The sequence below is a fragment of the Equus asinus genome, chromosome 2 (genome assembly GCF_041296235.1).
Source record: "Equus asinus isolate D_3611 breed Donkey chromosome 2, EquAss-T2T_v2, whole genome shotgun sequence".
NCBI classification, from domain to species: domain Eukaryota; kingdom Metazoa; phylum Chordata; class Mammalia; order Perissodactyla; family Equidae; genus Equus; species Equus asinus.
In genome coordinates this window covers 138,542,760-138,563,635 of record NC_091791.1, presented here as the reverse complement: position 1 = coordinate 138,563,635, position 20,876 = coordinate 138,542,760, and the positions used below count along the sequence as shown (strand labels likewise).

Sequence of the window (20,876 nt, the reverse complement as noted above, 5' to 3'; positions counted from 1 at the left end):
CCTCAGCATGGCCTGATGAGCGGTGCTAGGCCCATGCCCAGGATCCAAACTAGTGAAAACCCGGCCCCCGAAGAAGAGTCATGAACTTAACCACTGGGCAATGGGCCAGCCTCCCTCCAGGTGATTCTGATGCGTGAGCTGAAGTTGAGAACCACTGACCTAGATAATCAAATTTAATCACTTTGAAATTGGTTTGATATCTTTTCTTTCTCCTTTTTTGGGTGGGGAGGTGTGTTGGGGGAATCGGTGGGGTTGGGCCTTCCCAGCAGCCTCCCGCACACCACTGCAATTGCTGGCAGTTCCCGAAGATCCAGATCTCTTTGTGTGTTTCCCACAAAATTCAATTTAACTCACACGCTTTGTTTTTGCCTGTTCATTCAAGACACAATGCAGCCGGGAGTCGCTTGTGAACAAACATCCTATTTGCACATGTCAAGTATCTGATTCATTTAGACTTATCCCAATTGCCTAATGTCTGCGACAGAAGCCTCCGTGATATTCTTGATCTGAACAGCTGAGTTAATGCCCTTGGACAAAGGGGCCTGGTGTTTGGGGGAGCTCCCCTGGGCCTGAGAGCCACAAAGAGAAGCTTGTTGAATGCACACATAAAAAGAGAAGAGATAGGAGGCAGAGACTGTGATCTTTACGACCCTCTGATTGTGCTATCAGTTACTTAAAGCATAAATCAGCCCCCGACCTAACAAAATACTATTTTACTTCCTTTTACTCCATATTTTATCTTTTATAGCCAATAAAACATAAAAACCCTTCAAAGGTTATGTTCTCATCAATTTTTGCACTAAATGACAATAAATTAAGCGGAGGTTACTGCAGCAGCAACAGAGACGTCAGCTTGAAACTTTCTTGAAATACCATCCTCCTCTCCCACCATCGGAGCTGAGAGCTGCTGGTCAGAGACTTTTCTATTAAAACTAAAGCCCAAATTCGGAAGAGCATTGCCATTCTAGTTCTTTAAGAGTTAGATAGTGTCTAGCCTTTTCTCTGGTTTCTTAAAAATCTGCTGTGGGGGCTAAGAAATAAAAAAGAATGTAACAACATGGAAACCAATATTTTCAGGTACGAAAAAGAAAAGCCACCCTCTGCCAAAGCACTTCGAGTCCAACATCTTCCAGTTCTCATCAGAATAAAAAGTCTCGCAAACCTCCCCAACGTTAAATAGATGTATAGACTCAAAATTTACTTTTCATGTATATAAAAGTCATTTGACCACGACGTGTCAAACTACCATTATATGAGTTAGTATTAAGCACTTACAACAATACCTGGCACAGAGCAAGGGCTCAGCAAGTGTTGGTTATTGTTCTTATTCATTCTCATTGTTGTTGCTGCCCTTCCTGTTATGCGCTAGTATGTGCTAAGTATATACAATCACAAGCAAAACAGATGTGGCTCTTCTGCTCCCATGAAGCTCACAGGCAAGTGGCAAAGACAGATATCAATCAAATAGTCACACAAGAAAATGTGGATTGCAACTGTCACAATTAAGATACAACCCATTTGTGGTTGGGGGGCACTAACGAAAGCCCAGAGTAGGTTCATGTCATTTATAATCTTGAAACCTCTTGGAAGTATAATTTGGACCAAATCATGACCCTTCCTCAGATGTTTCTCAAGATCCTTCTGTATTACTATGCAAATTCCAAATGTAAAGCATCCAAAAGATTTATAAACAAATACTCATATTTCATTCCTATATCGCTCAACATCAGAAACATTTCCCCAATTTTGTAGCTTAGAACTGATGTTTTTTTCATACTGTTAACATTTCCAAATACAGAAACCGGGGTATTGCAAGAAACAAGCCTATGTTCAGACACATTCAATGAATCTTCCATGAATTTTCTTATAACTTTATGAATTATAATTCATTCATAAATCACTTATAAGCCAAATTAAAGCTAAAGTTTACTCTTAAGTAAAATATGCAAATCGCTTTCTTGAATCTCATGACTATTTCTAAACAATACGAACTACTTTGATAAGAATATTTTTATTCCCTTCTTTTTTTTTAAGCTATAAAATAGATTTTCTGGTGACTTCACTTACAGTTAAGAGAAAGAAAATACATGACCACAGAATGTGGAGACCCATTCTTAAATAGAATCTGTTTACCAAAGAGAACTGGGAACATTCACAAAAGCCCAGGGGTGTGTCCACCAGCTCTGTGCCATGCGTGAAGTTGTGGGGATGGTCTGAGGGGTTCTTCATAGCACTGCAGGAGGGCCTGGGCTCTGGTCCAGGGACCCACGTGTGGATTCCATCTCCACCTCTTTGTGTCCGAACTTGGGGCAAGTAGCTTAGCCTTCTTCAATTTCAATCTCCTGCCCTGTAAAATGGGTACCGACCTCACAAGGAAGCAGTGAGGACTGGGTGAAAGAATGCTTGCGAATGCTTCTTAGCATGATGCTGAAACAGAGGGAGCGCTAGTTAGCAGTAGCTCAAGCCTCCAAACTCTGTCTCCTAATGAGACAAGATCCCAAGTTACAACTACACTAAAACAAACAAACTAGGACCCAGAACCTTGTTTCCACTGCCCATGAACTTCCACTTGAGCACAACAGTCTTCTAGGAGTCCCCGAGGGCCACCCCACTGGAGCAGATGGTGAGCAGCTCCTGGGAAGCACATTTCCTCCGAGCCTTTATAGATCTCCATGGCCTGACCTCCTGACACGTTCAGTCCTGGCCAGCACCTCATGGAACAATTTATTACCAGAATAGAGATGACAGCTAAACCAATCAGTCAAGCAGAACTTTGCCCTCCACAGTTACACCATCAAGCACATTACCTATATCCAATAGCAATCAATTCCTACTTTCATCCCATTGGCCACTCATAAAGAATCAAACAAACTTCAAACAGTCGTCCAAAACCCTTGTATTCATCCATTTAAAATACTAATTAACTGCCTGCTGCATGCCGAGCTCCATGCTAGGCCCTAGAGATAAAGATAACGCAGTCTCAGTCTTGGAGGAGGAAGACTTCTAAAAGATCATTTTAACATAATCTAGTCAGTACAGTGAAAAAGTTGCATGCAAGGGCCGGCCCCATGGCCAAGTGGTTAAGTTCATGCACTCCACTTGGGCGGCCCAGGGTTTCGCCGGTTCGGATCCTGGGTGCGGACCTGGCACCGTTCATCAGGCCATGCTGAGGAGGCGTCCCACATGCCACAACTAGAAGGACATACAACTAGAAGATACAACTATGTACTGGGGGGCTTTGGGGAGAGAAAAAAAAAAGAGGAAGATTGGCAATAGATGTTAGCTCAGGGCCAATCTTTAGGAAAAAAAAATCTGAAAAAAAAAGTTGCACACAAGATGACAAAATGTTTTTCCTTTTAGGAATTTTGCCTGGGAAGTAAAATATTCAAGACAAAGAAAAAAAATGCTCTTCCAAAATAACAATTATTTTGCCACCTTTGATTAGCTAATTAATACACTTCATTTATAAAAGAACCATAAAAAGAAGATAAGCAAAAAGAAAAATATAACCTTTAATCTTACCATCTGAAATAACTACTGTTAACATTTAGCTTCATAGCCTTCTGGATTTTAAAATACGTATCTATTTCTAAAATAGATGAGATCGTTTTATACAAAGTATGGTAACCTGAGTTTTTTACTTGTCAAATATACATAAACATATTCCTGGAGGATTAAATGCTAGTCTAATTTATCATTTTAAGCAATTGCAGAGTATTTCACTATAGGTTTCATAATTTCTCTAACTATCCTCTACTGTTAGATATTTAGACGACTTTCAATTCTTTTAGCTATCATAAACGATATGACATTCTAATTCATGCATCTTTTCAAACTGGTCCAATTGTTGCTCCAGATAACTTCCTAGAAAGTGGAATCATTGCATCAAAGGGTACACAAATTTTTAAGACTTTGATACCTATTACCAAATTGTCCTTCAGAAAAGTTGTACATTAAATACCACCAATTTGGGGCCGGCCCCATGGCCAAGTGGTTAAGCTCACGCTCTCCACTTGGGTGGCCCAGGGTTTCGCCAGGACGGATCCTGGGCGCGGACAGGGCACCACTCGTCAGGCCATGCTGAGGCGGCATCCCACATAGCACAACCAGAGGCACTCACAACTAGAATACACAACTATGTACTGGGGGGCTTTGGGAAAAAAGAAGAAGAAGATTGGCAAGAGATGTTAGCTCAGGCACCAATCTTTAGAAACAAAAAATACCACTATTTCCCCACACCTTCACACTCACGGTAAAGCATCACTCCTTTTACTCTTTACATTTCGCATTTTTATATTTTAATATATCTACCTTAGCTAAAGATGTTTCTTGCAAGAACATCTTTTTTAGAAGTAGTTATGACACTTGCTGAAATGAGGCAGCTGCCCAGTCATTCCAGTTTGGGTTTGGGGCATCGGTGCTTCTCAAACTCTACCACACATAGAAATCCCCTGGGGATCAAACTGAAATGCAGATTCCAATTCAGTAAGTCTGGGGTAGAGACTGAGATGTTGCATTTCTATCAAGCTCCAAGTGATGCCAATGCTGCTGGTCCACAAACTACCCTTTGAGGAGTAAGGAGCACAATTCTCTTAAGGCCCCTCCCAGGCCCTGAAAGATGCCCCCGTTTCCCCAGCAGCTTCCTCCTCAAGGTACCCCGCAGGAGGAAAATTATCGTACACTAATGCCTCGCATGATCTTGAACAACTCACTGAGCTTCAAAGGGCCTCAGTTTACCCATCTGTGCAATGAAAAGCTTAGAGTATCTGGCCTTTAAGTTCCTTCCATCCATCTTCAATAGTGAAAGGAGGCGCCCCTGCCCAACTAGCACTAGGTGCCTCCTAAGTTCCCTCTCACTGGACAATTGTGAATGCCTTCTTCCCTCCACCCGACAGGACCTTGCTTCTAAGTGTGAGACCAACCGAGGAGCTGCCATGCAAGCAGCTGGTGACAGTCACATCCCATGGAAAAAGCACCCTTGAAAGGGGACACGCCACTCCAACTGACATGTCTCCTGGCAGGTCCTGCTCATAACAATGGACATCATTTTCTCTCCCCAAAAGGAATAGATTTAACAAGAACCGAAGGCTAATTCGCCCATTAAAGAAACAAAGAGTGGGCTGAGGGAGGAGAGTGACAGAAATACTGCATCTGTAAATTCCTTGCCAAAGGGCCCCGAGAAGTCAGCTCCCGGCAAGGGGAGTTCCAGCGTCCTCGAGACTATTTCACTTGTCATGGCTACTCCCTTCTGTTCTGTTTTCCCTCTCGTTTGTCTGCAACACTGAAAGGTGGACAGAAGCAAAACACGATCCTTAATGCCTGAGCTGATGGAGAGAGTGTCTAAAATGCTGTAGAATCTATAGACATACGTTCTTATTTATCAATAATACGAAAACGCTGCAGTTCTCGTTCTGTAAGAACACTAAACGTGTGTTCTCTACTCTAATAGAAGACAGATTTTAATGCTCCTTAGTTCAATTAAGTTATCAAAAAGACCACGAAAGATTGTTTAATTCTCTGTTTCTGAAAGATGGAGCCAGAATGATTTATTTTTAGTAACAATGCACTTTTCCCCCCAAACAACCTTTCTTCCTCCTGCCTCTTTCCATTGACTGGCAGAGAGTTTAATTTGTTCACAAAATTCTTTTTCTCACTTTTGTTCCCTTTAGCTTCCTTTAAACAGCTCCTAAGTATTTTTTGACTCCTAAGTGAACTTTTTAAAAAAGTACCAATCTTCATATATATATGTATATAGTGGAGGATATCAAAGAGCTATGAAAACTTGGGGGGAAAATGGAAAAATGCCCTAAGAGATATATCAACCCAAACCAAGTTGTGGTCCTTGTTTGGATCCTGATTGAAGTAAACCAACTGGAGAAAAAACCCAACCAAACTCTTTTGCTTTTCTCTCCTACAGATGCTATCCTGTCCTTCTTTCCAGTGCTCCCACAAAGTCAGGGGGCTTTTGTTTCTTAACTTAGGCCTGAATTAGGCATGTTGATCAACTCTAATCAAGGACTTCAGCCAACCTGCCAGAACCTAAAATACAATTAAAAGAATAAATAAATTAACTAGCATCTTCCACCTTTAACATTTATGCTGCTGGCCACTCCCGAACCTGCTTCCACTCTGCGAGCCTGCAAGCCTCTCGTGTTTGAGCTGTTGGCAATCTCTTGCTCTCCCATTTCGAGGGAGAGCCCCGGCCAGGATGCATTTCTCTGAAGAGCTGCTGCCCTGATTCCTCCCCAACACTTCACAGCTTGTCAGACGAACCCAAGCAATAAAAAGACCAATAAGAAAACAAATCCCACCTTATTAGGCCCTGTTTGATCTTAAACCCACACCATCCAAGATTTCAGCTACCTAACGCTGGCTCCGGACAAGAGGAGCAGAGTTTTCTTATGAAAATAAATTAGACAAGCGCACGGAAGAAAGAGAAAATGGATGCGCAACTGCTAACATGTTTGAGAGCCTTCAACGCAGTCAGCAAGCTAAACCAAGGGCAATGGTTTCTTCTTTCTTCTTTAATCTATTCTCTACCCTCCTTCTCCCTGCAACAAGACAAATATTTTTCTTGCAACGAATATTTTAAGGTACTACCTTTCAATTAGGGATGGCCTTATTTCTTTTGACACTAGGGTTTTGTTTTTCACAATGAAATTAGAACGTACACTAATGATGGCACACGCAAGTCCTAAGAGTCGCCTTGCTACGATCCATCAGCTGTGATAATATCAAGATGAATATATTGTCAGGAACCTGATGTATCATTTCATTTATCCCACTCCCACCCCACCAGGGATTACATTATTATTCAGGCTTTCTGGACTCGCTCCAAATGCAGATTGCCACTAGAATTCAAAGGAAACTTCTCAAAGGTGATAGGAAATAGACCTACTACAGAACATTTTTCTTAAAAAATTAACCTTTTCAGAGTTTAATTCCATCCTATATACTCATAAATAGACCAGCTTTCAGGATCTAAAAACTAATCCTACAGTAATAACACAAAGCTTCATTTCTCATTCCCTGCAATCATTAATATCGCTTTAAAAATCATGAGAAATCTCTTCGACTTCTTAAGCTTTGTAATTCATTTCTGTACACCGTTTCAAGAAACCTCATTAATTTAGGCGGCCTTTTTGTGGTACATCTGAGGCACGCAAATATTTGGAATTTTTACCTTAGGTCAGAGGTTAAGAAAAAATTAACTTCTCATTTTCAGGAAGGATTTATGAATGTGAAAAAATGCTTTTGACAGTAACATGCTTGCGTTACCTAATTCACAAATAAAATAGACTACGCAGAATCTAGAAAGTGAAAATTTAAAGGAAAAAACAGACAGGTTTTACATAGATGGTGGGGGTATTTTTTAAGAAAGGGGAAAATATCTTGTTACCTCCTTAACAGTTTTTCCTATAACCCAGTTTCAATATTCCAATCAAATGTAAGATGGAAGGGCTTTGACTTGGGAGAAAAAAAAATGCCTTTGAACACTGATCGACACGCAATTTGTGCAATTATTTTACTAGACTTAACTCCCTATACTCAACTCTCCATCACTTGATTGACTGAGACGCTGTTTCCATTGAGCTGGGTTTACAATTATCCTCAAACAAGGGAAACTTCAAAGGCTGCTCAATAGGTATTTTCCGTTCGTCATTAGAACTCGTAAATGCATAACCTGCACATAAACAAGTCACTCTCCCTAATTAAATGGAATCTCTTCGTCTCTATTAAAAATTTAGAAGTGCTGCCTGAGTATAAACATGTCATCTGAGAAGAGGAGACGGAGACCCTCGTAATATCCGTGAATAACCAGCTGAATCTCCTTTAAGCAAAGCCGTGTTAATAGCACCGAGGTACATAAATTTTTCTAATTATTTTATTATCAGTAAAGATTGTTTAAATGTAAAGGATATCCACTGTTGGCAATTATGCGCTCAAGTATTATCTGTCGACTAGGGAAACACAGTCTGGCGCTTTAATTTACTTCAGAGACTATCCCAGAGCCTTTCCCCTTCTTTCTTTTTCAGATATCTGTATCCTGGAAGAGGTACCAGCATTTCCTCCGAGAGCTGTATTTAGCTCGGCGAATAGGTTTGTTTGGTTAGTCGTCATTTCTTTTTAATCATATATTTAGACTTAGAATTCTTAGAAGGATAATCCATAAAAGCTCTAGTTTGGAAATGGAAATATTCCTAGAGTGTTTTGAGATTGTATTGTTGCGTCTGTTCTTAAAGAAAATAAAGGTTTTTAAACTCTTTGCCCTTTTTTGGAAATGGATGGAGAAATCATAAAGCATCTCCAGCTAAACAAAGTAGTTTAACTCGTGCTTAGGATTCACTTCCCAGACTCCTAACATGCTAAAAAAAAATCTCTTTTCATAAAGTTTGAAACAACGTTTGTGACACTGAGCTTTATGTCATAAGACGAGCCAGAAATTGTAGCCTGTAACTGTTTGAGGAAGCGGAGGGAGATTTTTCAGCTGTAAGGTGTTTTGTTAGAGCGCCCTCTTGTGGTCAAATGTCATCAACACAATTTCTGTTGCACATTTTTTTAAAGGGCACTTTTGACAGTCCACAGTAGCATAATTTCGACAAAAATAAGCTACAATTCGGGGTTGAACTTTCTAATATCTTGTTGGATTTTGGATCCTCTCGGGAAAAAAAATATTGAAGGGAGTAATCATATTCAAGGATTTCCATAATTTGTCAACTATGCAAAATAAACCATTTCTATAGCTTCAGAATGCTCTACCTAGCTTCACTAAAAATAAGGATCTTTGTGATATATCCTGCCTTTGACCAGAAAACTTGAGTTAAGAAGGATTGAGAAATGAGCATCCTCTCTGATTCATCAAGTTTCAGGTCTTAAAGGGACCCTGGAGATTATACATTTCAAACTCATCATTTTACAGATGAGAAAAAAAAAAAAAAGCCCAATGAGGTGGAGGGATTTGCCCAAGGTCTCAGGGTACAAAGCAGCAAAGCTGGGTCTCTCAGCTATAACTGGCGTGACCGGTTCTCCTTGGCCCCATCTTGCCAAAGAGCTTTCTGGCATCCAATTCTCTACCCGGGCTGGCTCAGCCGTCCCTGAACTGCTGCTAAAACTTCTTTCCTGCTACTGAGCGCTCTGTCCTGCTTCTTTCCTCACAGCGATAAGTAAATGACAAGCACATTCCTCAAGGCAAGACTAGCAGCAACTGAAAACCACAACAAAATTCAATACAACACTGAACACAAAACATCCTCCCCGGAGTTTTCTGGAATTCCCATCCCATGAGGATTCATGCACTGTGGGGCTTATCAGACAAACTTCTTGCCCAAAATGGAATTTGAGTAGTTAAGGGAACTGGTGCCATTTGTTATTATGAATGTCAATGTCAGTACCCCTCTATGACTGAATTTATAGCTTGTTAGGAAGTACCTTTTAGCTATTTCTGAAAAGAAAAACCCATAGAAGGATTCACTGTAGGTAAAAGAACTGAAGAGGGTCCTTGATCAGTTGCGCTCAGCTGATCCATGACATACAGATGTGTACATATGTATGCAGAACGCTTCTCTGGGGTTGATGGACTCCCAAGATCTGATGCTGTTGTGGTAGTAATACAGAGGCCCACAAGATGGCACTTTATTTTTAATTCATCATAAGCACCAAAAAAAAAAAGTGATTTTCACACAGTTCAGAATAAACGAGATGGTGAAATATGTAGCTGATTTCATATACTATCATGTGTACTGTTGTACCACGCATCACAGTTATGAAAATCTGCCTCCACCTTCCCTAAGGTGTGTGATGACGGAGAGCGCCTGCCCGGCTCCCCCAAGGCGGAAGAAGGGTCTCGATGGCTGCTCTTAGGGAATGCCAGGCCTTGGGAGAAAGGCTGTGTGTGTGTGTGTGGATAGTGCAGGATCTATATTTTTCCTAAAAGGTGAATTCTGTCTCAAAAGTTAATTAGATTCTCTCCTGTCTTAAGAGTTTTCTATCTTCAAGGGTAAAGTAGAGGCTCTCCAACCACCGTCCCTTCCTCCACAAATTCCCCTCCCGAAGGGACTTTACTGTCTGTCACACACACACACACACACACACACACACACACAGCAGTTCCTCTCCTGCGCTCCTGAAATAACAAAGTCTTTGTAATTCTCTGTAGGAGGCAGCAGGTAACATCTGCTTCAGCAGGAAGATGGGTGAAAAGGAAACAATCCATGGCTGTTCTGAGAAGACCTCAGTGACTGGGTCCAGAGGTCTCAAAGCCCGCTTCCATGGCGCTCCAGTTCCACGAACCGGCCAGAAGTATTTTGCTAATAAAAAAATAAATGTTGGCTTTTCAATAAATGGTGCTGGAACAATTGAATGCCCATATGCAAAAAGATGAACTTAGACACAGACCTTACACCTTACGCAAAAATTAATTCAGAATGGATTATAGGCCTAAATGTGTAATGCAACACTATAAAAACTTCTTGAAGGAACCATAGGAATAAATCTACGTGATCTTGGGTTTAGTGATGAGTTTTTAGATACAACAATGGCACAATCTATGGAAGGAAAAATTGATAAGTTGAATTTCCTTAAAATTAAAACTTCTGCTCTGTGAAGACACTCAACAAAATGAAAAGACAAGCCACGGATTGGAAGAAAATATCTGCAGAACACATACCTGATAAAGGGCTTATATTCAAAATATGAAAGAACTCTTAAAAGTCAACTATTTAAAAAATAACAGAATAAAAAGGGGGCAAAGGATCTGAACAGACACCTCGCCAAAGAAGATACACAGATGGCAAATAAGCATATGAAAAGGTGCTCAATATCATTTATCCTTAGGGAATTGCAAGTGAAAACAACAATGAGATACCACTATGCATCTATTAGAATGACTATATCCAAAAAAACCTGATAACACCAAATGCTGACAAGGATGCAGAGCAACAGGAACATTCATTCTTTACTGAAAGGAATGTAAAATGGTACCATCACTTTGAAAGACAGTTTAGCAGTTTCTTACAAAACTAAACAGTCTTACCATATGACTCAGCAATTGTACTCATGAGTATTTATCCAAATGAGCTGAAACTTATGTCCCCACAAAACTCGACCCAGATGTTTCTAACATCTTTATTTATAATTGCCAAAAACTGGAAGCAAGCAACGTGTCCTTCAACAGTGAATGGATAAACACACTGTGGTACATCCAGACAATGGAATATTACCCAGTGATAAAAACAAACAAGTTATAGCCATTAAAAGACATGGATGAATCTTAAATACATATTAATAAATGAAAGAAGCCAGTCTGAAAAAGCTACCTATTCTATGATTCCAATTATATAACATTCCAGAAAGGCAAAACTATAAAGCAGGTACGTAGGTCATCAGCTGCCAGGAGTTTGGGGGGTGAGGTTGAGTAGGCGAAGTGCAGTGGATTTTTGGGGATGGTGAAACTATTCTGTGTGATAATATAAAAATAGATGCAAATTAGAAAAAATTATTTAGGAAAACAGGGGGTCCAGGAATGGAAAACAAAATATGACAAACAATCCAACTGTATTACAAATGTGTGAAACAACCTCATCAAAAGAGGTGGGCAAAAATGGTGCTGATCTAAGGAACTTTGGAAATGAGTAGACTCTGTAACACCAAAGGAAAAAGGAATTGCACATAGCACTGTACTCTAGTCGAGAAAGTTGTTTTCCTTGGAGATATGGGTTAACAATTCTGATATTGCTATACGTATATACTGGAAGTGAATAATTAAGTAAATGGATGGCAGGTGGCAGGAGCCAGGTTTCTCACTGCTGGAGTGGGAATTTGCAGACAAACAAGAGGAGGAGACTAAATGAGCCATGGAGTAATGGATTAGAGTTGGAGATATCACGATAAACTCATGTTTAGCTTAATATAGATATGGATGGTTATTACCTATAGAAAAATTTATAGATATGTGTGTATACACAGGTTAATATACACACATATATTTCCTTGTTCTTTCAGCTGAGAGGGCCAGAAGCAATGACATCCCAGTGGCAATGAGCACACCTAATGCCTAGATCTTGGTTTCTAATCTCATTCTCCAATGACAGGAGCCAGGGCTAGTTGGAGAAGTGGCAGATTCAAGGACTGGGGCAGGAAGTACATAAGATGAGCTTGGAGCATCTCATAGTGCCAGAAAGTAAGGAAGTGCTCAAAAAAAATCTACATTGATGTGTCAAAGGGACAAAGGAGCCGACTGAAAGAGCTCCCAGTGGCCAAAGCCAGAAAATTTGTGCAAGAAAATAAAGTAGTATGGGATTATAACCCAAAGTATGAAATAAATATTCATGAGTCCATACTGACATAAATTAATGACTGAATAAATAAATAAAGAGGGAAAGGAGACAAATCCACTGTGCAGAATTCCAAGTAACTTGTCGAGATATTCCATCCTCAGGGAGGTGGCGCATAATTCCTGACTCCTTAAGTGTGGGCTGTGCTCAGTGACTTCCTTCCACAGAGAAGAGCATGGAAATGTGGAAAGAGTAACTTGACAGGGGAGAAACCTGACAAGCACTGCCTCAGCCAGGTGATCAACCTGAAGTCAACAGTGATAAGTCATGCTGATAGGATGACACTTGATAGAAGATGATGAAAATGGCACTTGACCTCAGTAGTCTTCCTCCAAAAATATGTTACCTCAATATAATCATGAGGAAAACCTCAGACAAATTCCACCTGAGGGACATTCTACAAAATATCTGTCCAGTAATCCTCAAAATTGTCAAGGTCACCAAAAACAAGCAAAGTCAGGAACTGCAACAGCTAAGACCCTGAGGGGACATGACTACTAAATCTGAAGAAATCAAGGACTTCCGTTAATAATAATGTCTCAATGTTGGTTTGTCCATTGTGACAAAGATGTCATACATTTTAAGATGTTTAAACAAGGAGAAACTGGATGTGGGGAATACAGGGACTCTCTGTACTACCTTCATAATAATTTTGTAGATCTAAAGTTATTCTAAAATTAAAAGTTTGGTGTAAAAAATGTTGATAGCCTTTTCCTAGTTCATATGCACACAAATTAACAAATTTTACTTCCACTTTTATTAAAGTTCTGATGCAGAGGCAGTTGAGTGAGCTGATGACCAACAACAGTGTTGGAGTCAGAAATGTGAGTTCCACCTCTTACTAGCTTTGGACTTTGGGAGAATGGCTTAACCTCACTGAGGCTCAGTTCTCTCCTTAGTCCAACACGCTCATGATACCTATTTCCTAGGCATGCTGTAGGAATTAGTCATAATCTATGTCAAACACTTAACACAGTGCCTGGCGCTGAGTAAGCTCAAGAAATTCTTGCCCTTATTAGCTAGCTAGGGTGGATGGACTGACAAAACAAATGTCCTGGTAGTAAATAGAAAACCTCATGGGGGCCGGCCCCGTGGCCTAGTGGTTAAGTTCGCACGCTCTGCTTTGGCGGCCCAGGGTTTCACTGGTTGGAATCCTGGGCGCAGACATGGCACCGCTCATCAAGCCATGCTGAGGTGGCATCCCACATGCCACAACTAGAAGGACCCACAACTAAAAATACACAACTATGTACCGGGGGGCTTTGGGAGAAAAAGGAAAAGTAAAATCTTTAAAAAGAAAAAAAAAGAAGAAGAAGAAGAAGAAGAAAGAAAGAAAGAAAGAAAAAGAAAACCTCAGAATGCTTAAAATCTCCACATTGAGTCCTTTATTGTGGATGAGAGAATGGGTCTTTAGTCCCCGGCTCTGTGGCTGCAGCCTGAAAAAGGTGTCCTCCCTCAATTCTCTCCACCCTGCCTTGTGCCTTCTTTCACTCTGCTTTTATTTTTGCTTCTTCACTTCCTCTCCTCTTCCCAAAATCCCTTGATACCTTCCTTTGATTCACACGGAGCAGGCATTCTCTGCTCTACCTCCAAGTCCTGAGAGTGGAAGAGAAAGTGGATAATAAACGACAATCAAAGCCTATGCCCAGGGGCCAGCCTGTGGCCAAGTAGTTAAGTTTCTGCGCTCTGCTTTGGCAGCCCAGGGTTCACGGATTTGGATCCTGGGTGGGAACCTACACACCACTTATCAAGCCATGCTGTGGCAGCGTCCCACATAGAAGAACTAGAATGACTTACAGCTAGGATATGCAACTATGTACTGGGGCTTTGGGGAGAAAAAAAACGAGGAAGATTGACAACAGATGTTAGCTCAGGGCCAATCTTGCTCACCAAATAAAAAAAAAAGCCCAGAAAAGGTTAACTCCCAGGAGCAAACCTCCTTATATGTTATTAAGCTAATAGGGGAGTCTCTTTGTAAAAGGCCTCCTTCTACTACCCAGCCTCAGCAAGGGCCAGCCTCCAGGAAAGGAGGTGAGGACCGGCGCAAGAAGGACCATCACTGTATATGATATTTCCCAGAAATATTTTCTCCATAAATTGTTGAGGCATGGAACCTGTACACATATGATTATAAATTTTCCATCAAGAAAACTGCTCATGGTTTATATAATAAATGTACAATGGATCATTTTTCTGTGATGTCCCCAGAAGTGACTCACAGGAATTCGGCCACAGGAACAAGTGTGAGACACACTGCCTAGAAGTAAGACTCATCATGTTGGTTTAGTAAATCCATACGGAATAGAAACCATGCACTGTGGGCTTCCTGGCTTTTTCCATGTTTCCTGATCTTGTGGAACCAAAACCCTACTGAATTTAGGCAGCTTGATATTTTCTACAGTTTTTACTACCATCATTGAATTGCAGTCATTGTCACATGGTTCCAGGAAGTGAGCCCTTAACTCCTCTCCCTAAAGGACCAGTATCTGTGTTAAATCATCAAATTAAATGATTTTCAGGAATAGGAAGGAATAGCCATCATGAAACATTATTTCCTACCCATCATCAGCATATACATATTCACCAACTTGAAGTGGTCCAAAGTAGATGGAAACTTTAAAAAAGGGGGGAGGGGAAGGAATCTGTCTCACAGCCAAGAAGACGAATGATGTTAGCTATAAAACAAATTCAAAGAGACCACACACTGAGATCCAAACTCTCTATGTTTCCCTGATGGACTGCAGATTCAGGGCTTGTGATTCATTGACAGACCGGAAGGAAAGAGGTGGGAGGCACATCCCAGGCCAACTATGTGACAAGAGAGAAAGCCAAGAGAACCAAGGAGGCCAAATTCCCAATGGAAACAGGCCATAGAAGGAGGACAAGACACACGGGACCTCTGAACTACACCAACACCACCCAGCAGGAAGTCTCTCTTAGGTTCATGAGGGCCAGCTCTCTAACAATATTGTACAATATTACTTATTTATATATTATCTATCTGATTATATCTGAAATTTTTTATTTGATTCATTAAATGCTTCCAGTATATCAAGGACTATGCTAGGGACGCTACCTGAATTATCTCATTTAATCCTCACAACAACCCTATAAGGTAGATACCATTATTCCCAGGGGAGCAGACTCTTAGGGCACACTGACTGGGGAACCTCCAGGGAAAGAATTCAGCCAAGTGAACACCCAGCCTCACAATAGGGTTCAAGGGAAACCTATCTGTGTTTGGGGTGAGCCTGAGACAGGAACCAGCCTCACGAGACAAGGTCCTCCGCAAGGTCCCTGGGGTAACAACATAAAGCCCCTAACAGTCAGCAAGGTAGGAGAATCAGATAGAGGCCACCAAGATCCACATTCTGTAGCCTCTGGACTCTCCCAGGATTACGCATGTGCCCTAGCACCCAGGAGTCCACCGAAGGTGACCTTAGCCCAGTTTCCATACTAAACATCCCACCCAAGGGTGGACAGCTAGCATGCTAATGATACATGCAACACATGTGGTGGCATGTCCAACAACAGCGCAAGCCACCTCTACAGGCCATGACGTGTAGCCTCCCCAACCTTTGCCTAGTAAAGGCCCACAATCCCACTACCTAACCAGCCGGTCACCGTCCCCTTTCCTTTCCCCATGGGCTCCTTTGTGCCTCTCCTGTGCACAAGCTAATAAACTTTTACTTTTCTACTCCCATTTGTTGTCTCTCTTGATGTCCATCCTGGGGGACAATAAGAATCCAGTGCACCGGTAACAAGCCAGTCATCCTAACTGTCCCTGGCCCTCTCACCAGGGATTCACAGCAGCAGAGCTGGATCCAGACACAAGCTGACCACCAGGCACCCTCAAATCTGTATTCTTTATTTGGGGAGGATGGGAAGTGATTGATTGACTGAACTCCTCTCAGAGGGGGAGCCCTCAAACACCTAAGCCAGAGTTCCATTATAAAATACACCAAAAGTACGTTAATAACCCATCATATCTGGCTCTTCCAGTTGGATGCCTTATATTTAGTTTCCAGTTGGGCTGCACATTCCAGTCACCCTCACACCCCCTTCAAAACTCTCCATCGCCGCTTCTTGGGTAGCGAGCGGCCAGCCCAGCGGGTCGTCCTCCTGCGCGTCACTCGCTGGCACCCCGGCGTGGGCGCTTGCTGGTGCATGACGGCGGCAGGATGTCGCCAGCCGCGCGCCAGCCCCGCAGGTACTCATCGGGAGGCGGAGGCACGCGGCGGGTTGTGGGCTGCGGCCCTCCCTGGCCTTGGCTGCCTCGAGGGGGCGCAGCTCGCCCAAGGTCCCCTCCTCCGGGCGTGTTGGCGGCAGGCGGCGCCGGCGCCGTGGCGGCTGCTGCGAGGGGAGGACGGCGGCGGCCGCGGGTGCGCGGGGAGAGCGCGAGCCCTGTGCTCAGCTTGCCGCTCGGCGGCCCCCGGGTCTGCCTCCGTCAGGCAGGATCTGAGCCTTTTGCTCGGAGTAACCCTAGTGCTGAGCAGATGTACAACCCATTTCACAGAAGATTGAAACCTAGGGAGCCCTCTGCCACCGGTGTGGGAAACCAGTTCTCACCATCACGGACAGGCCGGCTCCAGTCAGGGCAGCCCACTCGCAATCCTTCCTTTCCTCCACCTTGGAAGTGCCTCCCAGGCATGCAAGTGCGACTTCCTCGCCATTCTGCACATCACGGCCCTGCTGAATGTCTCGTGGCACACCCCTGAGGCCTGCACGACCCACCTACACTGCAAATGGATCCCGTGGAAGACAGCCAGCCACTGACATTAGCTCCCAGGTTCAAGAAGCAATAGACTTCGCTGACTGTCAGGGAAAAGGGAGGCAAGGTCCTGGTCCACTGTGAGGCTGGGATCTCCCTTTTGCCCATCATCTTGGTGGCTTACCTCATGGGCCAGCAGCTTCCAAAGAATGAACCTGAGATCCTACCTTTCATCTCCACCTAGTAGGCCCCTTCCTGCCAAGAGGAGGCAGCCAGCTCTTTCTGTATGGCCCATTTGCAGACACTGAGCCCTGGTGTGCAGGGTTCCTACTGCACATTCCCTACCTCCGTGCTGGCACCAGTGCCTACTGACTCAAGGGTCTCAGCATCCCAGGAGCTCCATGGCTGCAGGCACATTCTGCTAAAACTGGGATAGGGGAACCAGCCCAGGCTCACGAACAACTGTGATTTTGCTTTTTAAACTCATGGGCATTCCATACCTGTGCAGTACTGAAGACCTCACTCTGTCATGCTGCCCCAGTGGGAGAGAGAGTGGTTTCCAGGCTTGCAAATGAACTTCAGACTGATCTCAAAGATAGGTTCTCAGACCAAAGGAAGGCCAAGCCATTAGGAGAGCACAGTATGTGCTGACTCCTCTGCTTCCAGACCCTCTGTCCTCTCAGGACTGCCCAGTCCTTGCACCTCCAGGTTTTCCTTTTCATTTCCAGCATGAGGCAATAAGTACCTGCAGCAACAGGGGGAGAAAGCAGTTGCTAGACCAGGAGAAAAGGGAGTTATGGAGCCACGTTATTTTGAAGGAAGCACAATTTCCACCTGATTTTTTTTTAACTTTTACAGTCTCTGTATCTGTCTCTGTTCTTCAGGGCAAAGCTGATCACCATCTAGTCAGGAAAAAGAAACCCTACAGGGTTTGTAGGAAGATGACATATATACTGATTTTATCCCTCAGATGTTTCTGAGACTCCCTCTTGGGTACAATGGAGGCAGTTGGTTGAAGGAGCAGGATATTGACACTTCCGGGTTTCCTTCCCCTGACTTTGGACTTTGGCATGATTCCTATTCATACTTGAACCATTGTCATTGCACCTCTCCTCAACACAACTCTTGTGTCCTTTGAAAAGAGTTCTTCAAAACATAGACCCTTTGAGGTGGTGGCAGTGGGTTCCAGGAGTAGAAGGGTACTTGTCATCTGGGTCAGTGGCATTGAAACAGTCATTTCCCAGCTTGCTGTCCTCATATGTGATGTCTTGTCTCTTGTGACACTTGTTTTCTTCCCTGCCCCTGGGGGTTGTCTTCAAGCTGTTGACTTCTGGGATTTGCAGATTTCACAATGTGGTATTATTTCTTTTCTGTCAGTAGGTTTTATCTCTAGGGGAAAAGGGAATAATTTCCTAAAATCCATATGAGTGTGAAGAAAAGCAGTCTATTACTGGTTGTTGTTGTTTATAGTGCAAAATAGAAATAGTAAAAGGAAAAAAACCTCCCCATCCCACGTCCTACTCTTTAAGAGCCACATTCTCTGTTGAAGAAATGATAAATGTCTATAAATCCAGTATGCTAAATGATTACCTGGAATCACCCCACCCACCTGATGTGTTTACAGGGGGACAATGTCTTCATGCAAAGACTAATGTCAAGGAGGGAGTTTCTGGCAGAGCAGCAGGTGGATGGGCGAAGAGAGGAAAAAGTTGTTATCCAGTCTCTGAACTCATGTAGCACATTCTTTGTGCCAAAAACAACTTGTGTTATCAGCTCTGAATGCATCAGTGCCTGGGTGGTTATTTATAGTGAGGTGAGGCAAGCAAGGGACCATAGGAAATGTTCTGAGTAGAGGCAAATAGTTACTGGTGACAATGGAAAGAGACAGTGGGGGGCTATTCCAACTGCTGAGCAGAGCTCACCCTTCAAGAATGGCTGCCCCTGTTATGTGAACGCTCATCCAGGAAGGAACAGGAAAGGAGGACTGGGATTAGCAGGAATGATTCCAGGGCATCGGGAGAAGAGTCGTGACAGCACAGGGCTTGGGTAACTGGGGGATGAGGTCAGTTACCAGGGCCCCCACAGGGCCAGGGTTATCAGAGCAGGGCACAATGCTGGGGGCAAAGCGTGAACCCAGGCACAGCTCACTCATTCCCAGAGCAGAAGGGAGGCCATCACAGTCCCAGGAGCAGTGGGAGAACAGCCCATTAACTATTCCACTGTCGAGCCAGAATAGATCTGAAACCAGGGCCAGGCCAGGCCTGAATTTCCATGCGGGGATTTGGAGGCCTCAGCCAAGGGGAGAAACAAAGATACAGAGGCTAGGAGCAAGGCTGACATACCTTATCTTATTCTGTATCTGTTAGTATTGGAAGCCAGATATTGACTACATGGAAACCTCATATTAAAACAAAACTGGTAGTTATCCCACTGAAAAGCTGAAATGTTTTGATTCTACCTCTTCTGTTATTTCATCTTATGCTCTGAAATCATTTTCTGTCATTTCTTTGTTTTCCCAGAAACTTGGAATACAATATCAGGAGTGCATCCTTCATTTTCCTTCTCTTGTTTTATGACTTTAATAGGAGCCTGTTTTCCTTACTGATACGCAAAATTTAGCTAACTAGGCTCTTCAAAGCACAAAGTTAGATCTAAAGGATGGAACTCTGAAGTGTCTGGAATGCTTATTCTGATTTATCTGGGATAAATATTGTAGATCATAAAATGTCAAAAAGAAAAGAAGTCAGAAGGTAAACAGAAAAAGATTCTCTTCCAGCAATTCATCGTGGGACGTGGGCTGTTCTGGTGACCGGGGGAAGAAGTGGTATCAAATCAGATCAAGACTGGAAAATAGACTTTCACATTGGGCAGGGCCCCATTCCCCCTGCAACACGCCCAGTCACTAAGACATTCCCAGAGGTACCCAACACTGTTGTGGGCAGTTTCAGATTGCCTGAAAATGCCCAGACTCCCCCATCAGAGGTCAGGATGCTCCAGGCACTGTGTGGAGGCTGGGTACCATCCCTCGTCTCCTGGGCAGCACCCAGCTCAGTCTCTGGAAAGCCAGCCGTCCTGGGGAGAGGCTTCTTGCTTCTTCCTTCCACCAAGAGCCTTTCCCTTTGAGACACTCCAGACCAACATCTTCTCAAACTAGACTTTGAACACTCAAAAGCCACTTACCTCTTCTGTGGCAAGGGAAGCCTGACCTTCACTGCCTTAGGCCCAGCCCTCCCTCTTGAGGAGGGGGAGGTTGACAAACTGCCTCTCATTCTATCCTGATGAGCTTACTGCCAAGGAAACAAGAGCTAATTCTCAAACAGGTCATCCTGCCAAAATGTTAACAGTGAGTGCTTCTAGTTGGGGTTCCAGGGGATTTACGTGTTCCTCTTTCTACTTTTCTGTATCTTCCAACTTTCTACAATGATTGTGTATTACTCTTGAAGTCGTAAAAAAAATGCACACACACAAAAATCCAGGTTTAAGGATTGCCTTCCCCAGAAACCTTCCAGGTGCTTCATCAGCTACTCTGGTCCCCATGCACCTGTGCCTTCCTCCATCACAGCCTTTATCATTCTACATGTCAGCGTTGCCTTGTTCTTCTTCAAATCCCCAGTGCTTAGTTCAGTCACCAGCACATAGTAGGCCTGTCTATTGAATAAATTAATGTCAATGAATGAATAAGTGAATTACTGAGATCCTATATTGCCTGTTCAACTCTCGACTTTAAAAATCTTCCTGGTCATATATGAGTTTATAGCTATTAGGACAAAGGGAATTATATTATATTATTACATTATATTATGTTATATTATAGCTATTAGGACAAAGCTATT

At 43.0% G+C, this 20,876-nt stretch overlaps 1 pseudogene; it reads left to right on the top strand.

Moving 5' to 3' along the window:
• The first annotated feature begins 16,513 nt into the window (after positions 1-16,513).
• Positions 16,514-17,479, top strand: LOC123276102 (dual specificity protein phosphatase 5 pseudogene; annotated as a pseudogene).
• The last annotated feature ends 3,397 nt before the right edge of the window (positions 17,480-20,876 follow it).